Genomic DNA, 25,846 nt, shown 5'->3' on the forward strand with positions numbered 1-25,846 from the left:
TTAATCAATGGTAGAATATGACATACTTGCACCAAATAGCATTTTCAACATCATAAAATATTGAGATTAAAGAAAACGACACTACCATCGGAGATAATTTTCAGCATCATAACAGTTAAGACAGAACCATAATTTTCAGCATCATAACAGTTAAAACAAAACCACTTAAAAATTTGAAATGTGATTCAAACCCAAGAACGAACAAAATCTCACAAACCATAAGAGGTAAATTTGTATTTAGATAAACGAACGGTCAAAAACCCAGAAATCTCACATTCACATGTCCCTATGTATGCCCATCCAATTCAACTAACAATGTCAAATATAACTTTCTAGAAACAAACCCTTCTGTCAAACTAATAAATAGACAAATACCATTGTATATGAGGCAATATGCAAAAACACTTTGATGAACACTATGATATTGGTTTTTGCACATAAATTGCTTCATACTGACAACATAAATGCTTCACTGAAACAGTGAATAAAACTCACTTGAGAACATGGGATGCCATTAGCAACACAGGCTCTCCACCTCATACATAAGGTTGTCGAATTATTTCCACATACGCTTCAATGAACCTAAAACCCATGAAGAGAATGAATAAACACTTTCATTCCGATTTAACCATGTGCAATAACACTAACTAATGTACTTCAAAAAAATAAAAATCACACTAACTAATGTACTTAAAAAAAATAAAAATCAAGTTAAACCATACCTATTGTTTTCAATGTGTTTGATGAAGGAAGTCTTGAATTGCAGCAAGGGAAAAGGTTAATTTAAAGGATTGATTCGATGAACTCACCTATTCATCTCAAGTAGCTGGCAGTTACCAGAACCAAGTGGTCTGGTGTAAATAATGATGGAAAAGGAGGTGAGAAAGAAAAACCTGGTGGTGGTGGTGATATAGATGGTAGTCTCAAGTTACTATCTGAGTCATACTTTATTGGCCTCCCTCTCTTCTTCACCAACAAACCACCACCACCACCAACTACACCATCACCACCTGTGGTGGTGATCTGTAGGCTTCTCTCCATGCTCATGTTCATCACTTCAATAATTAATCACTTCAATAACAAATTGTATTAGTATTAAAAAAAAAAATTAGAACATATAAGTCCTAAATTCAGACTTGGACATCAAATCAAAGGGGAAAAAAAGCCCTGTCATTAACTAATGTACTTCAAAAAAATAAAATAAAAAAGCGCACCAACTAATAGGAAAAAAAAGAAATAACAAAATCTAAATCAACAACCAAATTGAACTCATCTTGGTAATGAAAAAAAAGAAAAGAAACAGAGAATAACATTCAGATTAAAAAGTAATAAAGAATAACACTCAATGGTGTATTAAGCATGCTAGATGATCTTCAACCATACATGTATTAAGCATACTACACTACCAGTTTTCTTATCATTAACCATACCTACTGTAAGGGAATGTGTTTGATGTTTAACCAAATCTATATAGATAAATTACAATCAATAAAGATAAATTACCTCCGCAAATGGGCAATGCTTGAGATCAACTCTAACCGGTGATGTTTAACCAAATATAAAAACCCATCTCACAATTTGAACACGCACATACTCTATACTTTGCTACTTGCTGACTGAAAGTCGAGTCAATGCAAATAACCACCTGTAAGATTTTTTTGGGTCAGGAAATTTTCAACAATGCATAACAGAAAATATGCAAAGAAATAAGCATGTTAAGACCTTAAAAAAAAAATCCATACCTTGCCAACACTTCTACCGGAATGAAGATACTCAACTGCATCTGTAACAGATTTTATAACCCACAAATACAAATACAGTTTCAATTTGGTCTGATTTTGATAAGAAAAATACAACAATAATTTCATGGCTTTTCATAGATACCCATAGAAACCAAAATAAGAGAGAGACACTCAACTGCATCTGCAACAGATTTTAAAACCCACAAATACAAATATGTTTAATTTTTTCAACACAAACACAAATACAGTTTCAGTTTGGTTTGATTTTGATAAGAAAAATACAACAATAATTTACACAACATCAATCTGCCTCTAAATAATCTTTAACTTTATACAATGCCAATCATTTTCAAAGTTTGTCAACAATGAAACCAAAAATAATGTAAATTTTGCCCTTGAGATTGCCACTCTTTCAACACTCATCAATCAAAGAAGTGCATGTTTAGTTTACACAACAATAAATACAAAATCATTAGAGCGATAAGAAAAACTTAAGCTTTAAAAAATGTAGACCTATAAAAAGGGAGTCAATATTACTATTCACTTCTAGTCTTCATCCACCTGTAAAATATAGAAAAAAACAATATGATAATTAAAAGAGACTACCCAATTCAAAACAAACACATGCATTGTCACACTAATGAAAGGTTTTTTTTATAGACCACCCAATTCAAACTAAACACAAACATTGTTGCAAAATAATAATTGGTTACTGAGAGGGTGATTTATGATCTGGAGTTGGGCCGTGGTATTGGCCGAGCAGGTTGAGAGCCCAACGGTGCATGGGGCCGAGATGATTGACTATCCGCCAAGAGATGGGTTGCCAGAACTTGGGCCGGGCAGAACTTGGGCCGAGTGTGTGTCGCCCCAGACCGTAAAGAAGCTGCTCGGTTGAGCTGCTCGATCAGACGATGGCCGAAGCAAGACAAGCGGAGTGACCGGCGCCCGGAAAGGCGTGGTCAGCCGAGGTAACTGTTTGACTGGAAGAAAGGCCGGCCACAGGAGGTGCCTTGGGCTAGGCTTTGCCGAGATGTTGCCTAGCCCGGTCCTTCTTGGACTTACCCAGTGAAGTGCTTGGGTATGAAGCACGGCACGGCACGGAAACGGATAGAGTAGCTCGGCTGCCGAGCTCCAGCTGTGAAGGCAGGCAGTTGAGATTAGGTGACGTTCAGCAAGGTTTATGCTAATAGATGGTATAGCGGAGCCACGTGTCAGGGGATGACTGGGAGTAGATATGGGGCACAGAGGGTATATAAGCATGTCTGCGCCCCCATACGCGCAGAGATGAACACTTTGTAAGGAAATTCTTACATTCAAACACTCCTCCCTCTCTCTCTCTATCCTAAGGTGTGTGCTAACTTGATTGTCGGAGGGTTTTTCCGGCCACACACCGCCGGGTAGCTCACCGTTATTTGCTCGTAGGTGATCAGACAGAAACGGAGCTCGGAAGAAAGGAGTACGAGCTTGCCGGAATATTTGCTCCCCGTACAATTGGCGCCGTCTGTGGGAAGCTTGACAGACAAAACCTTGTCTTTCGGGTTCATCTGATCGCCGTCCATGGCGAACAACGACGAGTTTCCGTTGTCTGCCATAGACGGAGCTACCCCAGAGTTCACCCGAAGGAGAGAAGGTCCTCCCGCCATCCATCCAATGGCGGACTTGGGGACGCCCACTGGAGGACAGTCAGTAGACGCGCGGGATAAGCGCGGAAGAAGTCATGGACATTCGCGGAGTCCAGATGGTCACCGGCGGAGGAGAGACTCACACGCCAGGCGACTGGCAAGTAAGTTGAGAGATCAAGATGCTGTCATCCGGCGAATGGCGGCGGAAATGGAGGATCTCAAGCGGCATGTCAAAGGGAAGGGTGTAGTTGGAGTGGGAGACCACAGTGAGCGCACCCCATCCCGCCGTTCAGGCAGTCAGAGTCAGCGACGTACTCAGTCCATATCCATTACCAGAAGTTACCAGGTTTGTGATTCCGACGCGGGTGCAGAGAAGTCTAGCGCGCAAGACAGCACCTACAAACCGTCACGTCCGGAGACGACGTCGAGGTATTCTTACTCTGCTCAGTCAGAAGATTTACGGGCGGTCTTAAAGGAGCGGGCTCACCGTCGCGAAGCTCAGAGAATACCTGCCTTCCAGCGGCTATCCTACGGGGTTCACGCCAGCGAGGAGGTCGGAATGCCTCCACCCCGCCAAGCAGTGCCACTCTTCGAAGATACGGACTTGGCTAGGCTGAGTGCCACCCCTTTTTCCCTGGATATAGAAACAACACCGCTTCCGACAGGCTTCCACCAACCTAAGTTCACACTTTACGACGGAAAGACCGATCCATACATGCATGTGAGCCACTTCCGACAGGTTATGGCCGGACATAGGCGCAATAACGGACTTATGTGCCTAATCTTCCCGTAAAGTTTAGGCGAGCTGGGCTTAAAGTGGTTCGAGAGGTTGCCGGAAGGGAGCATACAAAGATGGCATCAGTTGGCCGAGGCGTTTGTTACACGCTTCAAAACCAACACAAAGACACCAAAGGAAGTCGATCATTTGCTAAGTGTCAAGATGGAACCGAGCGACACACTGAAGGTATACAACTCAAGGTACTGGGAAACCTTCAACGAGATCTTGGACTGCCCGGTCAACCTTGCAATCACGCAATACAAGCGTGGTCTCCCGATCGGACATAGACTGCGGGACTCGCTTACCATGCACCAGCCGACCTCCATGGGCCAGCTCATGCAGCGCATCAATGAGCACATCCGAGTAGAGGATGACGCGTTAGCTTCTACCGTGAAGGCCACTCCGGTAGCAACAGACAAGAAAACAGCAGGCAAAGTGCACGCAGTTGGGCAAGAGTCCAGCCGCTCAAGTGACCGAGCAGAGGAATCGGACCGTGGCACGAACCGTAAAAACCGGGGTAGAGGACGTCGGAATGACCGGGATGACTACCCCCGAGATGATGTAGCCGACGCAAACAGAAGGATGAAGGCAAGGACTCGCATAACCACGGTCTTCAAGATTCCAATCTATCACATACTTAGTGAAATCCGCGACGAGGAGTATGTCCGGTTTCCTGCTAAGTTGGGCGATGGACAAAAGGGCTATAATCCGCGGTATCGTTGCACGTTCCACCGGGAGAGAGGCCACCGGACTGAGGATTGTTTGCCTTTGCGGCAACACTTGGAAGAGCTGGTTGCGGCCGGGCATCTAGACCTTTACATTGATGGCGGCGTGAAGTCGAATCAGGCTCCGATCGATCCCAGGGTACAGGATGACCGAGACGCACCACCACAAGGAGTTATTAATGTAATCCACGGCATCGTGGAACCGGAGCGTGTCTGCGAACTCCGGGGCATGATAAAAAAGGCAGAGCATATGAGGGAAGTTTTGTCGGTTCAGCCTGCCATCAAAAGGGGGAAGACTGAAGAAAAAGACGTGATTAGTTTCACCTAAAGGGATCTAGAGCGTATCCAGACGCCGCACAACGATGCCCTAGTAATAACACTACGCGTCAAGGACTTTGATGTTAAGCGGATCTTGATCGATCAGGGAAGCTCAGTCGAGATCATGTACTATGATGCGTTCAAGCAGCTTAAACTCCGGGAGATAGACTTGGCTCCGGCTACTTCGCCACTGGTCGGATTCAACTCGCAACCAGAGTGGCCTTTAGGAAAGATTATCCTGCCGGTCAAAGCGGGATCCGTGGTCAAACAAGTTGAGTTTTGGGTGCTGCAAGTGCCTTCGACGTACAACCTTATCCTTGGAAGGGGATGGCTACACGCCATGCAAGCCGTGGCATCAACTTTTCACCAAGTAATGAGATTCCCCTCGGCTATGGGGGTAATCGAGGAGATTTTGGGCGATCAGGTCATGTCCAAGCAGTGCTTCGTGGCGGTCAACGGGAGCCGGGCTGCCAAAGGATTCGTTCAAATGATTGAGGGACCGGAGGACTTGGGTGTCTTGGATGATGTGGGCACCGAGGCCGAAGACAAGGCAGTTGAGGAATTGGTTGAGGTGCGAATTGATACAGAACAGCCGGACAAGTTCTTCTTGCTCGGCTTAAGTCTCACGGCCATAGAGAGAACCGAGATGGTTGAGTTTTTGGCAGCCAACATCGAAGTCTTCGCGTGGTCGCCTTACGACATGCCTGGCCTTGATCCAAGTTTTATCTGTCATCACCTCAACGTCTTCCCTGGAGCAAAGCCAGTCATCCAGCGAACAAGGAGATCGGCACTGCATCACGCCGAGGTAGTTGCGGAGGAGGTGAAGAACCTGCTTGAGGCACAAGCAATCCAGGAAGTGCACTACCCTCGGTGGATTTCCAACACAGTTGTGGTGCCGAAGAAGAATGGAAAGTGGCGAGTTTGTGTCGACTATAAGACGGTCAACCGAGCTTGTCCCAAAGGTAGTTTCCTTTTGCCGCGAATAGACCAGCTCGTGGACTTGACGGCTGGACATAATAGGCTCAGTTTCCTGGATGCCTACCGCGGCTACCACCAGATCGCCATGCATGGGCCTGACCGAGAGATCACCTCTTTCACGACTCCAAGGGGACTATTCTACTACCGAGTCATGCCTTTTGGTTTGAAGAACGCCGGGGCAACCTTTCAGAGGATGGTGACCAAAATGTTTGCTCATTTGCTTGGCCGGACAATGGAGGCTTACATCGATGATATGGTGGTAAAGAGCTGACTTGAAGCAAACCATTTGTCTGACTTAGCCGAGATGTTTGCCATTCTAAAGAAGCACAAGCTGCGCTTGAATGCGTCAAAGTGTGCCTTTGGTGTGGGATCCGGGAAATTTTTGGGATTCTTAGTCACAAACCGAGGCATCGAAGCAGACCCTACTCAGATCAGAGCCGTACAAGAATTGAAGCAGCCCAGCTCGGCTAAGGACGTGCAGCATCTGGCCGGGATGGCCGCCGCGCTTAATCGGTTTATAAGCCGGTCATCAGATCGCTGCCGCCCTTTCTTTCAAGCATTGAAGTCAAAGTTCTCATGGGACGCAGAGTGTGACCGAGCTTTGGCCGAGCTCAAGGAATATCTGTCTACTCCGCCACTGTTGGTTACACCAAAGCCGGGAGAGGAACTTTATCTTTACCATGCCGTCTCCCAGCACGCGGTCAGTGCGGTGCTAGTCCGCCCTGAAGGAATCATGCACTTCCCAATTTTTTATGTCAGCAAGACCTTGCTGCCGGCTGAGACGAGATATTTGCCGCTGGAAAAGCTTGCTTTGGCATTGATGATGGCTTCGAGGAAGTTGGCGCATTATTTTCACGCCCATACCATCGTCGTACTGACAGAGTTTCCCCTCAAGGCCTTGTTTGAACGGGCGGACTTCTCAGGCTGAATTCTTAAGTGGGCGGTGGAGTTGGGGCAGTTTGAGGTGAAGTTCCATCCGCGCACTGCTATCAAAGCTCAGACTTTGGCCGACTTCGTCGCCGAGTTCTCGCCTGGCATTCATCCGGTGTGCCCGGTCGATATTACCGTGGCAGATGATGAGGTGCACGCAAGACCATCCGAGGTACAACGTGTTGTTGGGAGTAGCGACGCGGAGTTTGCGCGCACCAGTGAAGCACCCTCAGTTTGCAAGGTTATACCACCCGGTGATGCGATGACAGAGTTGAGTATCACCGACCCATCCACTCTGTCCGGTCCCGCATCACCGAGGGGGGAAGAAGTTGAGCCACACAGCTCAGGACCTGCGGCCGGCGTAACACCGGAACCTGATGATTCGCCTACGGACTTGAGCATTACAGATCGACTTGCTGAGTCCGGTACCGAATCATCAAGGGGGGAAGGAATGGATCCACATAGCTCAGAACCTGCGGCCGGCTTAACACCGCCACCTGATGATTCGCCCACGGACTTGAGCATTATAGAACAACTTGCTGAGTCCGGTGCTGAATCGCCAAGGGGGACTGAATTGGAACCGGTCAACAGCGAACTTGGAACCGCACAGCCGAGCAATGATGATCCCACTGCCCTTCGCAACTCTCAGGACCCATTAGACTGCTAGAAGCTTTTTGTGGGAGAAATGTGGAAGCTTTTTGTTAATGGAGCGTCCAACCGTCATGGTGCCGGCCTAGGTATCGTTCTTATCTCCCTGGATGGCCTAACCATTGAACATTCTATCACGCTTGGCTTCCCAGCATCTAACAACGAGGCTGAGTACGAAGCACTTCTCACCGGGCTCAAGAGCGCAATACAAATGAAGGCTGCCGAGCTCTTGGTGTACAGTGACTCCCAGCTTGTGGTTAACCAAGTCTCTGGGATTTACGAAGCAAAGGACGACAGGATGGCGAAGTACCAAGCTCTGGTCAGGGAACATATCAAACAGTTTGAGGCAATCAGAGTCCAACAGATTGGCCGGGAAGAAAACAGCCGAGCTGATGAACTGGTCGGCCTCGCTTCCATGGTAGATAATACGTCTCCAAACCCCCTGTTGATTGACTTTCTTCTGCGGCCAAGCATTGAAGACGCCGGGCAGACTGATGTACTCTGCGCCGCGCTAGGTCCTTCCTGGATGGACCCCTTGATCTTGTTCCTCAGAGACCGGACTCTTCCAACTGACAAGAAAGAAGCACACAAAATCCGGGTGAAGTCAGCGCGGTTTTGGCTCTCTCCATCTGGCGCGTTGTATAAGAGGTCCTTCAATGGTCCTTATCTAAAGTGCGTGCACCCAAATAGTGTGGAGGCCTTCTTGTACGAAATTCACGAAGGCATTTGTGGCAGCCACATAGGAGGCAGGTCCTTGGCCTACCGAGCTATTTCGCAGGGATACTGGTGGCCGTACATGCAGGCCGACGCACAAAAGTACGTCCGCAAGTGCGAAAAATGCCAGAAATTCGCCCATCAGATCCATCAGCCTGCTAGGGAACTTCTTCCCCTCACCAGTCCTTGGCCCTTCGCTATGTGGGGGCTAGATATAGTGGGGCCATTGCCAACAGCGCCGGGCAACCGGAAATTCTTTATTGCGGCCACAGATTACTTCACGAAATGGGTTGAAGCTGAGCCCTTGGCAACCATCAAAGAGAAAGACGTGAAGCGGTTTGTCTGGCAGAACGTGGTCACACGGTTTGGCGTCCCCAAAATTTTGATCTCTGACAACGGCACCCAGTTTGACGGTCGCCTATTCAGAGGATTTTGTGAAGATTTGAAGATAGAATTCTACAACTCCACCCCGGCTTACCCGCAGTCCAATGGTCAAGCCGAGGCATCAAACAAGACTATACTGGATGGGTTAAAGAAACGGCTGGAAAAGGCAAAGGAAAAATGGGCTGAGGAATTACCCAGCGTCCTTTGGGCATACCGAACAACCCCGCGACGTTCTACCGGGGAAACTCCATATGCTTTGGCTTATGGCATGGAGGCGGTCATACCCCTAGAAGTTGGCATGCCCACCCTAAGAAGCGAGAGTTTCGAGCCCGAATTGAATGCCGAAGCTATTGCCTTGGAATTGGACCTCGTGGAAGAGCGTCGGGAAAAGGCCCTCATCCATGTGGCCGCCTACCAACAAGAGCTCTCCAAGAAATACAACAAGACGGTGCACCCCAGACCATTCAAGGTTGGTGATTGGGTTTTGAGAAAGATTATGGGCAACACCCTGGTGCCAGGAGAAGGCAAACTAGGGGCAAATTGGGAAGGACCCTACAAGATCACCGGTCTGGCGGGCAAGGGGGCTTACCACTTGGAGGATTTAGAGGGAAGAGCAATACCCCGGCCATGGAATGCGGCCAACTTGAAACTATATTATTTTTAAGCTTTTGCTTTCTTTTCTTGTGCAAAGAAATTTTTTGGCTTGCACCACAGCATGTAATTCTTTTTGTCAATTTATAGAAGTAATTTTGCTTTAGCAATTGGACTTTCATTTAATGTTACGGACCGAGATGATGTACTCCGGTTGGAAGAGTTGGTGTTTTGTCCAACTTCGGATTCCCAACCGAGATGATGTACTCCGATTGGAAGAGTTGGTGTTTTGTCCAACTTTGGATTCCCAACCGAGATGATGTACTCCGGTTGGAAGAGTTGGTGTTTTGTCCAACTTCGGATTCCCAACCGAGATGATGTACTCCGGCTGGAAGAGTTGGTGTTTTGCCCAACTTCGGATTCCCAACCGAGATGACGTACTCCGGTTGGAAGTGTTGCTGATTTGTTCAACTTTGTTATTACCAACCGGGATAATCATTTCGGTTTATGAATTTGTTTTGTTCTGCCTAAGTACTTCAACCGAGTTATGAATTCCGGTCGACGAGGTGTTTTGTTCAAACAATGACTTATACCGAGATGCTTTGCTGAAAATGGCATTGATGGCAACTGCGCAAACACTTGGCAAAATTTGGCTTTTTCATTGATAAGAAAATCAATACAAAAGGTGGGGACATAGCCCGGTTACATCAAAAGCGTTGAAAGTAAAAATACAAAAAAGAAAAGAAAACTAAACTAAGGGGGAGAGATTGGTGAACTCGTCCTCGCCAGCATCAAGGTTGATGGTTGGACTTGCGTCTTGGGCACCGGGCTCATCATTGTCGGGCTGCTCTTGCACCTCGGCCTCCTCTGCCTCAGAATCTGTCTCACCGTCTCCCTCTTCAAGTCCTTCCTCGGCCTCAGCTTGCAAAGCGCTGAAGACGTCGTTTGCATAAGGCACGAGGTAGACCGGTAGCGAAGCTGGAGGAGGGTTGGCAAATACGTCGGTGTCAGAGCCCTGGCCGAGGTGTTCGCAGGCGGACTTCCAGCCGGCCTTGAAGTAAATGTCTTGTGTTGCAAAGACTTGCTTCTTGTAGCTCTGCTCGGCCTCGTTAAAATCGGCGTTGTTGGCAGCCCGGCAAGCTTTCTTCTTCGACTTTTTCAGGGTGTCCACCTCGGTCTGGAGCTCATCCCATTTTTTCTCGGCCGCATCCAGCTGATCGAGCAGTCTGTTATTATCGGCGTTGGCCATCTCAAGGGACGACTTAGCTCGGCCGAGCTCGGCTTGAAGGCTCTCGACCTGGCTGGCTGTGTCGTTGGCCTTTTGCCGAAGCCTGTGGATGCGCTCCAAAACCAGGTGTTGTTTTTGAATGGCCTGCAAAAAGCAAAGTTGATTAGAAAAGGAACCGAGCAAACACTTGTGAAAATTTTCAGAGGAACATCGACTTACCCTGGCCATGGACTTTACTGAGGATTTTACCAACCGAGTGTCAGGGACGTGGTCGCTGCCGACCACGTCGCTCGGTAGAAGAAAAGCTTTGGAGAGATTGAAGGCGAGCAAATGTTCTTTGTCGGCCTTGATCGAAGCCGTCGCCGGGATGTCTTGTCCCCGGTGCTTCAGCTGTGGACGCCAGGCTGGCACGGGGACAGGAGTTTCAGATGGATGTTCGGTTGTCAGCTCGGCGACGAGCTCGGCAGAGGGATCTGCCCGTGGTCTTTTTCTAGCCCGGCGTGTTTCTCTTCTAGACTGCCCGGCGGCTGGAGAAGCTAGGGCTACCACGGCGGCACTTGATTGACCACCAGCCGGGGAGCGGGTGACAACGCTCGGTATCTCGGCCGAGGTTGCAGTTAGAAGGGTTTTGATGCGGCTTCTTTTAGCCATTTCCTGTTCTTCTGTCAAACGGATCAAGGGGACGTCTGGAAGGATAGGATCTGGAGGTGGCGAAGGAGCTCGGAGGAAGTCAGTTACTCTACTCCAGCGCGGAGCAGAATACCTGTAGGTCGGGGTGTAGCCGAGTAAATCGTTGCAATCTCGGTGGGAATACCGAAGCACGGTCCGAATTGCCTCAACGTTTGGAAATTGATAGTTGGCTTGTAAGGCTTGGATTGCTGCAAAAGAAACAGGAAAACCAGTTAGTTACAGAGTAAAGAGTTAGGCTGACCGAGCAAGTTTGAGTGGCTTACATGAAGAACCGAAGTCCTTGTTTATAAACCAGCCCGGCACCTCGGCTGTTTCGTAATTGCCCGACACCCAGAAAAAATCGTCGTCGTGAAGATCTTTATCCGAGGTGCCGGTTACAATTTTTTCCTTGCCCGGTCTGATCTTCAAGTAATAATCTAAACCGTCCCCGGTGTGGCCCATTGTGTATTGCCTCAATATCTCGGCTAGACCCAAGTTGGTGCCTAGCCGATTGTTCAATTCGTGAACACCGTTGATTATTCTATAAGTATTGGTGGACACTTGTGTGGGTGCCAGCCCGGTGCGGCAGAGGAACTCGGTTATAAGTGGGTTGAGCGGGAAACGGAGGCCCCCTTCGACAATTGAGAGCACGGTGAAGGGGCATTGGTCTAGTCTGCCCCAGGGTGTTGTCTCCTCTTCAGCCAGTTCGAGATGTACGTCGGCCGGGATGCCGTACTCCTCTCTGAAAGCAGCTAGCGCGGCCGGAGTATCCACTAGGAAACGGAATTTCCCCATTTGTGGCCGGACTGTGGTAGCTCGGCTGAGGTGTTTGGCACAATGGCAATTGTTAATCGCTCGGTCTTGAGAACTTGAGGAATGGACAGTGGTCCCCTTGTACTCTGCAGGAAAAAGAGGGCAAGTGTAAGTGTGAGCGCGGTCGCGCGGAAGGAGCTAGTCTTTAGCTCGGTCGTTAAGTGTGCCAAACCACCTCGGTCTCCTAAGCTAACTAGAGAGCAGTCGCCCAGGCAGGCCAGATATTAGCCCGGTTGAGCGACCATTCCTTTTGTTATCTCGGTTTTTGCCGGGGTTGAGACAAACACGTTATTTGCTTGGTCAGAATGGTTTTTTTTGGATCAAAAGAAGACCAGGAGCCCGGTTCGCCCCAGTTCTTCAGTGTTCTTCATGGAGATGAAGAACACCAAGAACAGTGGGAGGTTTGGGACGGATTCTGTGGCCTATGCCCTAAGAGCTACGTTTTTGTGCCCTAATGTGTGTAATATGAAAGAAAATAGCAACTCAAGAGGGATTGAAGATCTTACCTGTGAAGGGCTGGAGCTGTTCTTCCAAGCACGAAGAATGGCAGTCCAGTATGAGAGGAAATGGCTTGAGCTCTGAATCGTCAGGTAGAAAAGAGGCAGTAGGAAGAAATGACATAAAGGGGGTCTTGTATATGTAAGCATGAGAGGCCGCCCAAATTCAAATTCTGGCAAAAACGGCGGGTTGGCTGCTCGATGACCAATGGCAGCCCACCACGTGTCCCCATTTATGGAACGTCAGGACTGAAACGCCGGGTTGAAGAGTCGAAGAGCCAACCGAGCTACTTCTGAAGAAGAGGACGTCAGTCGTGGCGTACAACCGGTCAAGTTTGCAGACAGTTATGTTAACTAGCCCGGTCGCCCTTTCTCATCTTGGAGACCGGAGGAATGTTATCTCGGTCGAAGTAAGTAATCCCAGTCACACTTTCGCGGACGGAATTAAGGGGCAATTGAGAGGGTGATTTATGATCTGGAGTTGGGCCGTGGTATTGGCCGAGCAGGTTGAGAGCCCAACGGTGCATAGGGCCGAGATGATTGACTATCCGCCAAGAGATGGGCCGGGCAGAACTTGGGCCGGGCAGAACTTGCGCCGAGTGTGTGTCGCCCCAGACCGTAAAGAAGCTGCTCGGTTGGACCGAGCTGCTCGATCAGACGATGGCCGAAGCAAGACAAGCGGAGTGACCGGCGCCCGGAAAGGCGTGGTCAGCCGAGGTAACTGTTTGACTGGCAGAAAGGCCGGCCACAGGAGGTGCCTCGGGCTAGGCTTTGCCGAGATGTCACCTAGCCCGGTCCTTCTTGGACTTAGCCAGTGAAGTGCTTGGGTATGAAGCACGGCACGGCACGGAAACAGATAGAACAGCTCGGCTGCCGAGCTCCAGCTGTGAAGGCAGGCAGTTGAGATTACATGACGTTCAGCAAGGTTTATGCTGACAGATGGGATAGCGGAGCCACGTGTCAGGGGATGATTGGGAGTAGATATGGGGCACAGAGGGTATATAAGCATGTCTGCGCCCCCATACGCGCAGAGATGAATACTTTGTAAGGAAATTCTTACATTCAAACACTCCTCCCTCTCTCTCTCTCTCTCTATCCTAAGATGTGTGCTAACTTGATTGTCGGAGGGTTTTTCCGGCCACACACCGCCGGGTAGCTCACCGTTATTTGCTCGTAGGTGATCAGACAGAAACGGAGCTCGGACGAAAGGAGTACGGGCTTGCCGGAATATTTACTCCCCGTACAGTTACCTAATACAAACACTACGAACAAACACAACATATTGTCAACATAGATACAAATTAATGACTGATAAAAACATTAATTTACACAAATCAATTAATATTTTCTTTGGGTTTTATTTTTTTTTCAATTCTTTCTTTTTGGAACTTCCTTTAATTGATCACATAAGGTTAGAGGGAAAATTTAAGAAGGAAGTGTTCTGAAGAAAGAATTTAATAAAATAAAATTCAAAAAGCAAACTTTTCGCTTGGTAATTCAACAACAAACTCTAACTAACTTAATTCCTCCATAATTTACAAATCAATATAGCCTAAAAAACCCCATTTATTTTGTCCAATTTAGTCCCATCCGTTTTGTGTATGTAACCACCCTCCATCACCTTCTTCAATCTTCACCTACACCCATTCAGATTCATTTTGTTTCCAACCTTAAATACATTTTGAATATTTATTAAGCAATACATGACCCATGTTGAAAAGAAGTCATATGAAATTGTGGTTTAGAAGACAGATATAAAACGGGTACTCAGAATGGACGCATTTGATGGAGAAAACGAAAACCGAAAGAAAACGCATTACCTTACATTAAGATAAGTAAGTTTAAAAACAAATAATAAAGAAATTAATATTGAAATTGCAAAGAAATTGTGAAATTGCATGTTTAATGAATAATGAAAATGAAAATGAGAACATGCGAACTAAACTCGAACATGCGAACTAAATTAGAGTTGATTTTGTATGTTTGTCAAAAGAATAATGAAAATGTTTAAGCTACACAAAAGTATCTGCTGACTCCCCGAATCACAATATTACACGTTTGTGTGAGAGATAGTGATTTCCTATTTATCAAAAGATAAAACCCAAAATTGATTTTGTATGTTTGTCAAAAGAATAAAAACTAACAACAAAATAATATTTTATACGTTTATATGTGAGAGAGTGATTTTCTATTATTTTATCAGAAAGTAAAAGCCAGGGTTGATTTTGTATGTTTGTCAAAAAAAAATAAAAACCAACAACAAAACAAATAAATTATCAGAGCCTGGGTTATGGGCCCACCACGCTTCCGCTACGCCACTTTGATTAGATGCAAGACAAATTATTTGTAATTCCTTTATTTGGCATTTTATTGCAGGTGTTCATGAAAAATCTATGAAATAAATGCATACATAAACAAAATAAAATTAAAAAAAAAATGATGTATAAATGAATAGATAAAAAGGCAAAATAGAACACTTAGAGCACCATAATGAAGTGACTAAATTTGGGTGTTAATGTGTCGTATAACATAAATATGAGGTCTTGTTTGACAAAGGTTAAAACTTGATTTTTTAGTTTAAAATTCACAAAAAGATAAAATAGACTAAAATAATTAATAAGACAAAATGTCATATCAAATCCATAATCATTTTACTTTTTCTGTCACAAACAATACATCCAACTACAAAAAATTCTAACCATCTTCCCAAACACAAAAATTTTAACCTACTAAAATAGCTAAAAACTAAAATAGCCTACTGAAATAGCCAACTTTCCAAATAGGGCCTAATTTATGTGTTAAAAATTTATTAATTTAGAGTGTACAATGATGTGTTAAAAATAAAAATGTATGTTTAATGATATATATAAAACTAATAAAAAATAAAAATAAAAATACATGTGATTTTCACATCTTTTTCTAACTACTCTGCCATGGCACAATGTGGTTTCCCCCCTTCTCTTTCTTCATGGCTTGGCTAAATGAGTTCAGATCCTCTCCAACATTTTCCCTCCAGAGGCACAGTCTAAATTGGGTCACGTCACTACACTAAAAATTTGTGACTTAGATTAGTTAAAAAAGAAAAATACAAAATTCCCTCTGACACTCTCTCTCTCCCTCATTGATGTGCTCTCTCTCTCACTCATTTCTAATAAAAATTAAAAAAAATTATTTTAATCTTTTTCATTTTATTTTCATAATATATATATACTACTGTATATCCGTGCCTAAAGGCACGGTATAATTAATATTGGGATCGAAATATATTTGTAATTTATATGTATCATACCCTCTACAGAATTCAATTAAAAATAACAACTCTCCCTAATCTTAATGCAAATTAAGGAATAAACGTATAAAATTTATAATGTTCATTAAAATTAAAATGATAAACTAATGTTCTACAATTATAATAAAATAAAATTAACCAAACAATGCACACCAGTGCTCTTCAATTCTAAAATAATTTAATTAAAACAAAACAACAAACAATACACACCAACCAATCATCTGTAATTTTAAAAAATAAAAAATAAATTAAAGTCAAATCTTATAAAAAAACTTTCCAAATGTGAATGTAAGACCAAAATTTGGGTCCTACTCATCACAGATCAGAACACCAACATTTATCTATCGTAGACATTGGACCTATATATACAAAAGAAAATGTATAGTAAGAAGATGAGTAAATAGGTGATAACTTCACAAAATATTTAAAAACTCACTAATTTGTAATTTTTCCAAATTATAGAAAAATTAATAGATAATAAGGAGAAGTGGAACATATTATAAGAAGATGAGTAAAGAGAGCCCATATTATAAGAGAAGCAATTGATTAGATGTATTTCATTGGTACAAAAGAGCAAGAAACTTGTTCTAGCAAAGAAACATGTTGTAGATGAAAAATTAACAATTATACATGAAAACATTATAAAATTATCATAGATCCAAACACAACCTTAGGGTTTTGCTTGAACGGTACTTGTTTCGAGAAAACTAAAACTCAATAAAATTCAATGTGCACTACTTAATAGATAATAAGGAGAAGTGGAACAGCTAGAAGCCATACATGAGATCCACCTTATCAAAACCTGCAACAGAGGAATAGATGAAAAAATATTAGAAAAATAAATAAAATATAGCAGATACAAAGAAAAGCAAAATGGGAAGCCTAAACCCATTTTAGACTACAAATTAAATAAGAGCTAAACTAATCAGAAACTTTGGAAATTACGTCGTGGATATTCAAAGTGAAAAATAGCATGCTTAGAACTTGACCCGCTTGGATTCATCATATGTTGCAAGCTGCTATTCCCTCTGCTAAACTAATCAGGGCCAACCCCATTCCAGAGAGCCGTTATTCCCTCTTCTGAAGCAATTTTTCTCATTTCCCCTATTGCTCCTCTTCTCAAGTTTGGATTCATCTGCAACCGCACCTGAAAAAAGAAGAGCGTTAAGTAAGACAAAGATTTTAGATGTTTAGAAAAGCTTTTGAATCTAAATACCTTCAGAACTTCCACAGGGTTGGTCAGCGCAGTTGCAAAGGCACCAGAGAATGCTCCTGACACAATCTTAACCAAAACACAGCTCGACACAGAGAGAATGGGAGAGGCAGAAATCTTACCTTGCAAGCCGGGTTCGAGAGGCAGAAGGAGTTGCTGTCGGTGGAGATCGGAGGAGAGAGAAGATCTGAGATCTGAGATCTGGGAGGGAGAAAAGATGAAGAGTTGCTGTCGGTGGAGTTCGGAGGCGGCGCAACGGTGGAAGCGGAGCAGCAGTGGAAAGGAGGGGGAGAGAGAGGAAGAGAGAGAGATATCTGAGGAGAGAGAGATTGACACCTGAGAAGAGAGAAGTGCAAATGTCACACAGTATCTCAGCCTTCAATGAGAAGTGCATATTGTTTGGGTTTGTCGTGGGTGGGTGGGTGGCACGTTGCAGAGAGAGCAAGAGAGGGATTGTTTTGGGCGGGAATGTGAAAATGTCACAAAATATCTCAGCCCTCCATGGTTAAAAACAACTCATCTCAACCGTTGAATTGAAATGTATCTCACATACTGTTAGAAATTGGGCGCCCATGTGGCATGAACCTCAGAACCTTTTGAACCTCATCCAAATGGGTTTTGAATTTGAATTCAAACCTATTTGGATAGCCACTCAGGATATATATCTATCATATCATGATATGGATAGATGATATAGATATCAGATATTATCTCATTTAACAAATGGGTAAATGAGATAAATAGATTATATATCTGATATATGGGATATGGGTGATTAAGTGGAAAAACAACGTATGTTTGTTTTTTTTTTTCAAGATACTGAATCTCTCCCAAAATAACGATCAAGTCATTTGTACTGTGATTTGTGTGGGTGATATTCAATCTGTGATATCACTTCACTGCTGGGTTGGTTTATCAGTTTCTGGAAGCACGTGATTTATCCACGAGGTTCTATCATCAAAAAGGTATGATCTAAACATTTTATCCGCTGCATATTTTGTACTTTGATTTACATTGGTATCAGAGCCATTGATGGATATTTTCGTGTTTCTTTTTAATCATGTGTATATTTTTACATGTGTATGTTTACATTATAAACATGAATGTTTGTAAAGGAGAAAAAAAAAATCTACTTTTATTAGATTAAGAGCATAAATATTTTTTTATGTTCATTAATGTCTTTTTTCATACCATAAACGGTTTTATTTTGAAAAAAGGAGTCCGGCAATGTAAAAATCGGACCAGTTAGTACCCTGGAAGGTGGCGCGTGGTATGCACGCGCCACCACACCACAGCCACGCGCGCCCACGCGCTGCCACGCGCCCACACGCGCCAGACGCGCCTGCACGCGCCATCACGCGCGCGTCAGCGGCGCTGTCCACGCGCACGCCGTCCGCGCCTCGCACGCGCGCCGCGTGCTGGAGCCGAGCGCCGAGCCGCGTTTGAGCCGTGCATCGAGCCGCTCCGAGCCGGTGCTGCGCCGCGCCGCATTGAGTCGACTCGCGCCGAGTTGCGCTGAGCGGTGCCAAGCCGAGCCGAGCCGTTTTTCCCGCCTGGCTTGGCTCTAAGGCTCTATTTGTTTGTTTTTAATTCTAAATTGCGTTAATTGGCCATAATTTATTCGTTATAGCTTTGTTTTAAGCATGGTTAGTACCGTTAGACTCAAAATTAATTTTTCTACATTCTGTAAAATTTTGAAAATTTTACGAAAATATAAAATATTTTTTCTGTGTTAATAATTCATGTTTTATGCTTTAAAATGCATCTGGTGTTGCATGATTAAATTTCTGGGGCTGAATTTTTTATTGTAGACTATTGATATAGTTTACTATTTACTGGTATAGTTATAGCATTTTATCAGATTCTGGAATATTTATTTCTGGTTTTATGTGTGTTTATTAGTTATTTAAAATTCCAGAAAATTCCAGAAAATACCAGAAAATTTCAAAAATTTCAGGATGATGTACTTTCTGTTATGGCATAATTTAAATATTTAATACAGCATATTTTTTTTAGAGTTTGTAATATGTTGTAATTAGAGGAGCATGATTATTTATTTATTTATTTATTAAAATTCCATTATTAAATGAATATAGCATGAGTTATTTATAAATTTACATTAAAATGCTATTGTATGGAATTTATCATGGTTTGTATATGCCATAGTCAGTGGGAGGTTATTCGGTTGAGAGAAATCTTTGTAGATTAACTCCCGAAAACCAATATTTTGCGCATAAATTAAATTAAATTTTGGATAATTGTCACCTGTGGCGCAAGAGATGATTACGAGCATAGCGGATTTTCGATCTTGCTACTTGTGTAATATTGTCACTATTTAATTTAGTTTTTTGCGACAAAATTATATTATGCTAATCAAATTAATCCCAATGCGAATTTCTCTCTAAATTGATTTAACTTATGGAAGTTAATTTGATTGACCTAGACTTAGTAGAGATGTTCAAATATGAACAAACTAATCCCATTCTTTAGATGAGCAAAAGTCTTGGAGACTTTAGGTCAAACCTTAATTGAGCCAAAGTAAGGAAACATGACTCAAAGTCGCCGTGGTTTTGGTGCCTTGTTTGGCACAATAAAAACTAATGTGTGCGCTATGGTTAGCGGCATACTACGTAGTTTTGGTTGGCGAGTTTTGGAGTTATGAAATTAGTAAGCCCTCAATAGATCAGTATATGATCTTGACTAATGAGCTGCGCGGATTGACTTTGTAATTTGATTTGTAAATAATGTTACATCATTGGATGAAGTAACATTCAAGAGTCACGTCATCCTAGAAATGCGAGCTTAAATAAATTAGTCATTAAGTGTAAGACAAGTAGCTAGTATGAGCAGTGTTTTGCTCTCTACCCAATTATTGGGAGTTGGATGGAGCAAAATTTCATGCACTATAATAGTGTGCGTTGAAATATCACGTGAAGTTAAAAGATTAGCGCTTAGAAGCTGCAAAATCTATTAACACTAAGTGAAAAGATTAGCGCTTAGTAGCTGCAAAATCTATTAACACTAAGTGAAAAGATTAGCGCTTAGTGGCTGCAAAATCTATTAGCATTGCCAACTTGTCTAAGTCTGGACACTTACTGTTTCCACACTTGAGTGTGAGACATGAGGAGGGGCTTCTTTGTATAATTCCTTAGCTAGGCTAACCTTTTTTTTAATAACGTTTAACACTAAGCGCAAACGTTGCGGCATAGTGATGAAAAGGTCAAGGCCGACAAGGTTGTTATGACTCTAAGAATTTGACGCATCACTTGTGAGAGCATTGTGTTGAATTAGACTCTTTAGCCTAAATTCGCGCTTAAGTTACTTTGGAGCTGTCATAGTTGATAGCTTATTCTCTCCTTCTTGTGAATAGTAGAATTAATTCCAAGTAACTATGAAGCGAGAAATAGATATGGCAAGATGAGTATCGTCATCTTTCAACTAGATGCAGTAAAGTGTATGGAGAATAAAATTGACTTGAAGGTGCAGGGGATTAACACTTACTAGTTAAATTTACGACTTAGGCGCACTTGATATCTCCATGACATCCCTTTTATGATCTAGTGAATATGACTTTGTCGTGAGTCATTACCTAGTTGGGCCTAAACCTTTAAAACTTGTCTTTGAGAACTCACACATTAAGATGATTGGAATTAGTTTATGACATTGGTCATGAACCAGTGGCTTATTATACTTAATCACATTAATGAGATGATGACACGATGGTTTGAGTAGGCCTTCTCGAGCCCACTCGCTTATGACATCCTGCTCTCATGTGAATGTGTAACTTTGTTCGCAATGGGTGCGCACAAGTAAGTAGGAAAGCCGTAGAAGGTCATTTGTATTGGCGCATTTAGTCCACTATGATATTTGTGACTAGATATGTGTGAGGGTATGATAGCTAAACCTCAATCTCGACACATTTATAGATTACGATACGCATCAGAGTCAAGACTATTTGATTTCCCATAAGTCAAAAGTTTTGAGATGATTTTTGACATTGCACATATGAGGTTGAGATCAATTAGATAACAACTTTCATGCTTTTAGTTTTGAACAAGGTGGCGAGTATCTATTTGAGTTATTTTTTAGAAAACTCTGTGAAGAGAGATGGGTGCTTAGAAAATTGATTATTCCTAGTACTCAACAACACAATTGTGTAGTAGAGATAAGGAATTGAATATTGTTAATGATAGGTGGATAATGGCGCAAAATGTTTCCCAATTGGAAATTGCACTAGTTTGTTGCCTATATCCCTAACTAAGTGCCCTCCATATCAAATTTTACACTCCATTTGAGTAATGGGTTAGCGGAGAGCCATCTATGGGCAATCTGTAACCGTTAAGCAACTTATCTTTATTTTACTTCTCATAAGATTGCGAAGTTCAGACCTAGGGTTCTATAGCGCATTATTGTATGCTGTCTTGTAAACACAAAGGGTCGTGTGGTGCATTATTGTATGCAGTCATGCAAACCCTCCGGGTCATGTGCATATAGGTAAGCAGCTTTGTGGTAGTGTAACTAAGTCACATAAAGTTTTATTAGTAAAGGTGACGTGAATAGAGTTTTTGGAACTCTATAAGATGGAGAATTCCAAGCATAGCGCTCTATGTAGCCTAGTTGAGAATGGAAAGAAATTTCTAATATCCTAGGGACAGTGGGAGCGATGTGCCTACTAATGGATTACTCCATTAGAGCAAAATACTCTACATTCTTAGTTGCATGGTAGCAAATGTTAAAATTTTCCACGTCATCACTGGGTGATTGAGAGGGAAACATTCATGATTGCTCCGCAAGATGATAAAGAGCCTAGGATAATGCCAAAGGCTCTAGTCCCCTGTTTTTAGAAAGTGGATCAATGTTGCGCAGTTTAAGACAAAGTCTTTGAGGATTAACCATTTTTATAATTTGGTTGACTTTCCATTATGACGCAAAACTGTTATAAAGTTATGTGTAATTTGGATAGTCATTGTTGAGGCATAAGGCTCGCTAGATACCGAATGGTCGCACCATTGAGGAAAGTGTAGACCATGAGAAGACTTCCTCCTGGGGAGTGAGGTTATTTTGACTTAGGCTATGATTGACATAAGTTCGGAACATTGATTTGTGGACATTGTGACCTGATTTTTCATTAGAGAATTGGATAAGTAGATCCGTAAGAATTTACCTTCTGCTTTTATGGTGAAAAGTTAGGAGCGCAAAAAGGTTGCTAGTTCCAATAAATCTTTTACAGCCTAAAGTAGTTATCCAAACAGTGGTTCTTAGATTTCGTCAAGCCATGATAGGCCAACGATGATCGATGAAGACCACTGAGGCATGATCAATGGTCCAAAAGAAGTTTTTTCCTTACTTAGTCATTATGAGCCAGGAATTTATAAGGTTGTCGCCACCTAGGGTGGGCAGTCCTCCATTTTAGATATGATGGACATGGGTGATGTAATTCATATGCTCGGATGTACGATCCTTAGGGATTATTTTAGGAAAATTCTCGGTTTCTTCGATGACTTACATAAGGAATATCCTAGAATGATTCTAGATGCAAAATTGCAAACCCATTGACTTACTTATCGGTAAAAGCCAGAGCCTTAGCTATTGAGTGAATCCTCAGATTGTCTTTGGGAGAAACAGATGACCTATATTCCTTGATCTTTTCTTTGTTGTGGGATCCTAAGGTACGCTATGTGGGCGTATTCGGCATGATAAGTGTTATCTTTGATAAATGGTTAACTGAGTTGTTTAGACATTGACCTTGCTCATTAGACTGTGGATAAAATGCTTTACTAGAAGCATATTAATTTGCTCCTTGTAAAATTCAATGCGCTAGTTGGGCGCATCTGCGCTAGTTGGGCGCATTAAGAATGAACGCAAATTGGTCACCAAAATATCTTTAGAGAGGTTATTGCGCAAGAGGTAGTGATCTTAAATCATTTCATGTGAGGCGCACATGGTGGATTCTGTTGTATATACTTATCGCAAGAGGTGCTAATAAGGCTTATGTTTGGAATCTATAATTGCGTAAGCTGTGGTCATTTTTTAAAAATTGATCACTTATTTTGAGATGATGGGATGTTTGACACTATTATGGTTTGTGTCATAATGATTAGCAAATGATGATGTCAGCAGGCAAGATTGGCTCACTCACACGAGCAATCGCCCTTGGCACTTAGGAGCGAGCAAGGTTGAGACTAGTGGCTTATTTTTATTTGGAGCCAAGAGAGGCTTAAATAATCCACTATGCATGTCGCCTTGGTTACAACCAAGATGAGGTCGTGTTAAGGACCAAACATGGATGATAGTACCCACTTTCCATGTTGTGCCTGTTATGATTAGCCAGATGCGAGATCTCATTTGGCGCCTAGAAGGCGAGCAAATAGAGAATTTGGGTTAGGCGCTAGAAAGCGACTAGATTAATATCTGTACGGTGTATCGAGTATGACATCACTCTTTATGGAAGAGTTACTCCACCGTAGCATGTATTCATACTATATGTGCTTGGCGACCGAGTAATGAGGTGAGAGAATGGATCCCTGCTTCCTCACCGTGTGAGTCTTACGTGTCATTATTGATATGACTTTCATTTATGTACCCTTTTGTGACTTTTGACTATGTCATAAGGTAAGGGGTTGATGTTCTGCTACTTTGGTATGTTGCCTGCGGTCATGCATGATTCGGCCTTAAGGGACATCACTGGGAAAGCGGTCAATCCTAAACTAAATGGCATGAGTGCAAAGGGAAGATCATCTAGTATTACACCACTGTTGTATATTCACTGTCGGCAACTCATATCGCTCTGTATGAGAGGCGAATTGAGTGTGAATATATTGCAAGAATTGAGAGGGTCAAACATGCTCTTTTTTTGAGGGATTAGAGATGTTTTTTGGACCGGTGTAATTAGATGGGTCTGGGGTATATGAGACACTATTTCTTTTCTTTTGGGGTTGATGTCTCTATGCTGGCTCATTTTGAGTTTCTAGTATAGAGCTCCCACATGCAGGTGTTCTCAGCAGTCGCACGGTGCAGTGGCTAGTATGAGATTGTTTATTTTTGGGGAGATTGAGATTGAGATTGAGATTGAGACGTGGCAGTGTCATGCCAACTCATGTCCGAGTGGGAGATGTTAGAAATTGGGCGCCCATGTGGCATGACCCTTAGAACCTTTTGAACCTCATCCAAATGGGTTTTGAATTTGAATTCAAACCTATTTGGATAGCCACTCAGGATATATATCTATCATATCATGATATGGATAGATGATATAGATATCAGATATTATCTCATTTAACAAATGGATAAATGAGATAAATAGATTATATATCTGATATATGGGATATGGGTGATTAAGTGGAAAAACAACGTATGTTTGTTTTTTTTTCAAGATACTGACTCTCTCCCAAAATAACGATCAAGTCATTTGTACTGTGATTTGTGTGGGTGATATTCAATCTGTGATATCACTTCACTGCTGGGTTGGTTATCAGTTTCTGGAAGCACGTGATTTATCCACGAGGTTTTATCATCAAAAAGGTATGATCTAAACATTTTATCCGCTGCATATTTTGTACTTTGATTTACACATACATTTTAAGACATTTTCAAAATCCCTCTTGCCTTATTATATAGATTAATCTGTTTTGATGTTGTTAAATTGTTTAATATGTCTGTGGATATTGATAAGCATAAAAGTGATACTTCTCACAATTCAGTAATTGAGCTTTATTCCCAGGCTATTTTTCCATGTCAATTTGTTTTTTGCGGCCCTAGTCTAAGTCCGATTACGGCTCCGACGTGATTTTTGGAGAGTCGTCGGAGTTTCTCCAAGCTGTTTCACGACCTGCACACACACCACCGGATAATGAGGAGAGAGAAAAATTGAAAAGCAAAGGGTGAAGAGAGAAAATATAGACAAGTTGTTATAAAAACTTAAGTTATTCTTATTCGAATCTAATTTTTTCTAATTTTGATGAATGTCTTCTTATATTAATTTCTTAGAGCTTCTCCAATTTAAAACAGTTGCTAAAGTCATAATATGGTAACTTGGGCAAAAATAACATGTCCAATGATATGTTATAGTAGCTGTCAAATTTAACAGCAGTCAAATCTGTTGTCAAATTTGGCAGCTGCCAAATGTGCCAACTCACCAAATCTATCTGTTGCCAAATTTGGCACCAGCTTTGGCAGCTACCAAATGTGTCAATTCACCGAATCTCAACCGTTTTCTTCCCTCCCATCCTCCCTCCCACCCAACAAAACATATATCTAAGCAACACTTATAAAGTTAGAAAGAAAGTTAGTTGAGATTTGTTAAAATAGTAAGTAAATATTGAAACATTATTATTATAATTTGATAAAATAATACTATTCATTACTAAATTATAAGAATAACAATGATATTATTGTTGGACAATCTTCACTGTATTTAAATAGATTAAATTATGTTGTGTACAAAACAACAACAAGAATAAAAGAAATAGATAAAAGGAGAGAATTTGTTTGATTACAAAAATCAAACTCGAAATAATAATAAATAAATAAAACCACAGATTTTATTTTGTTACAAAAACAAAACCAAAATCTGATTAAATAAACAAATAAAAAACAGAATAAAATTAAACAACTTACTTGGTTAATTTATTTGAATAACTTTTCTGATCAAGTCCAGTGTTTAACACTGTGTCCTTAAGACAGATTCGTCCTCTCCACGGTGCTTTCA

The 25,846-nt window shown here is 42.5% G+C and overlaps 1 protein-coding gene and 1 long non-coding RNA gene across 4 annotated transcripts in view; one reads left to right on the forward strand and one right to left on the reverse strand.

The window, feature by feature from the left end:
• LOC145804385 (uncharacterized) overlaps positions 1 to 25,846 on the forward strand; it is an 81,811-nt gene that overhangs the window by 5,492 nt on the left and 50,473 nt on the right. The gene's annotated exons all lie outside the window — the stretch shown is intronic.
• LOC114270120 (uncharacterized) lies at positions 16,616 to 17,508 on the reverse strand. Of its 2 annotated transcripts, none has more exons than XR_003631851.2 (3): positions 17,262 to 17,508; positions 16,872 to 17,073; positions 16,616 to 16,728 (listed from the first exon to the last, which is right to left on the reverse strand). It is a non-coding gene; the product is annotated as an uncharacterized LOC114270120 (long non-coding RNA). The 2 variants fall into 2 exon arrangements; XR_014345677.1 differs by having other exon boundaries at positions 17,143 to 17,280.

This window comes from Camellia sinensis, chromosome 12 (genome assembly GCF_055761805.1).
Source record: "Camellia sinensis isolate YWXY chromosome 12, ASM5576180v1, whole genome shotgun sequence".
Taxonomy (NCBI): domain Eukaryota; kingdom Viridiplantae; phylum Streptophyta; class Magnoliopsida; order Ericales; family Theaceae; genus Camellia; species Camellia sinensis.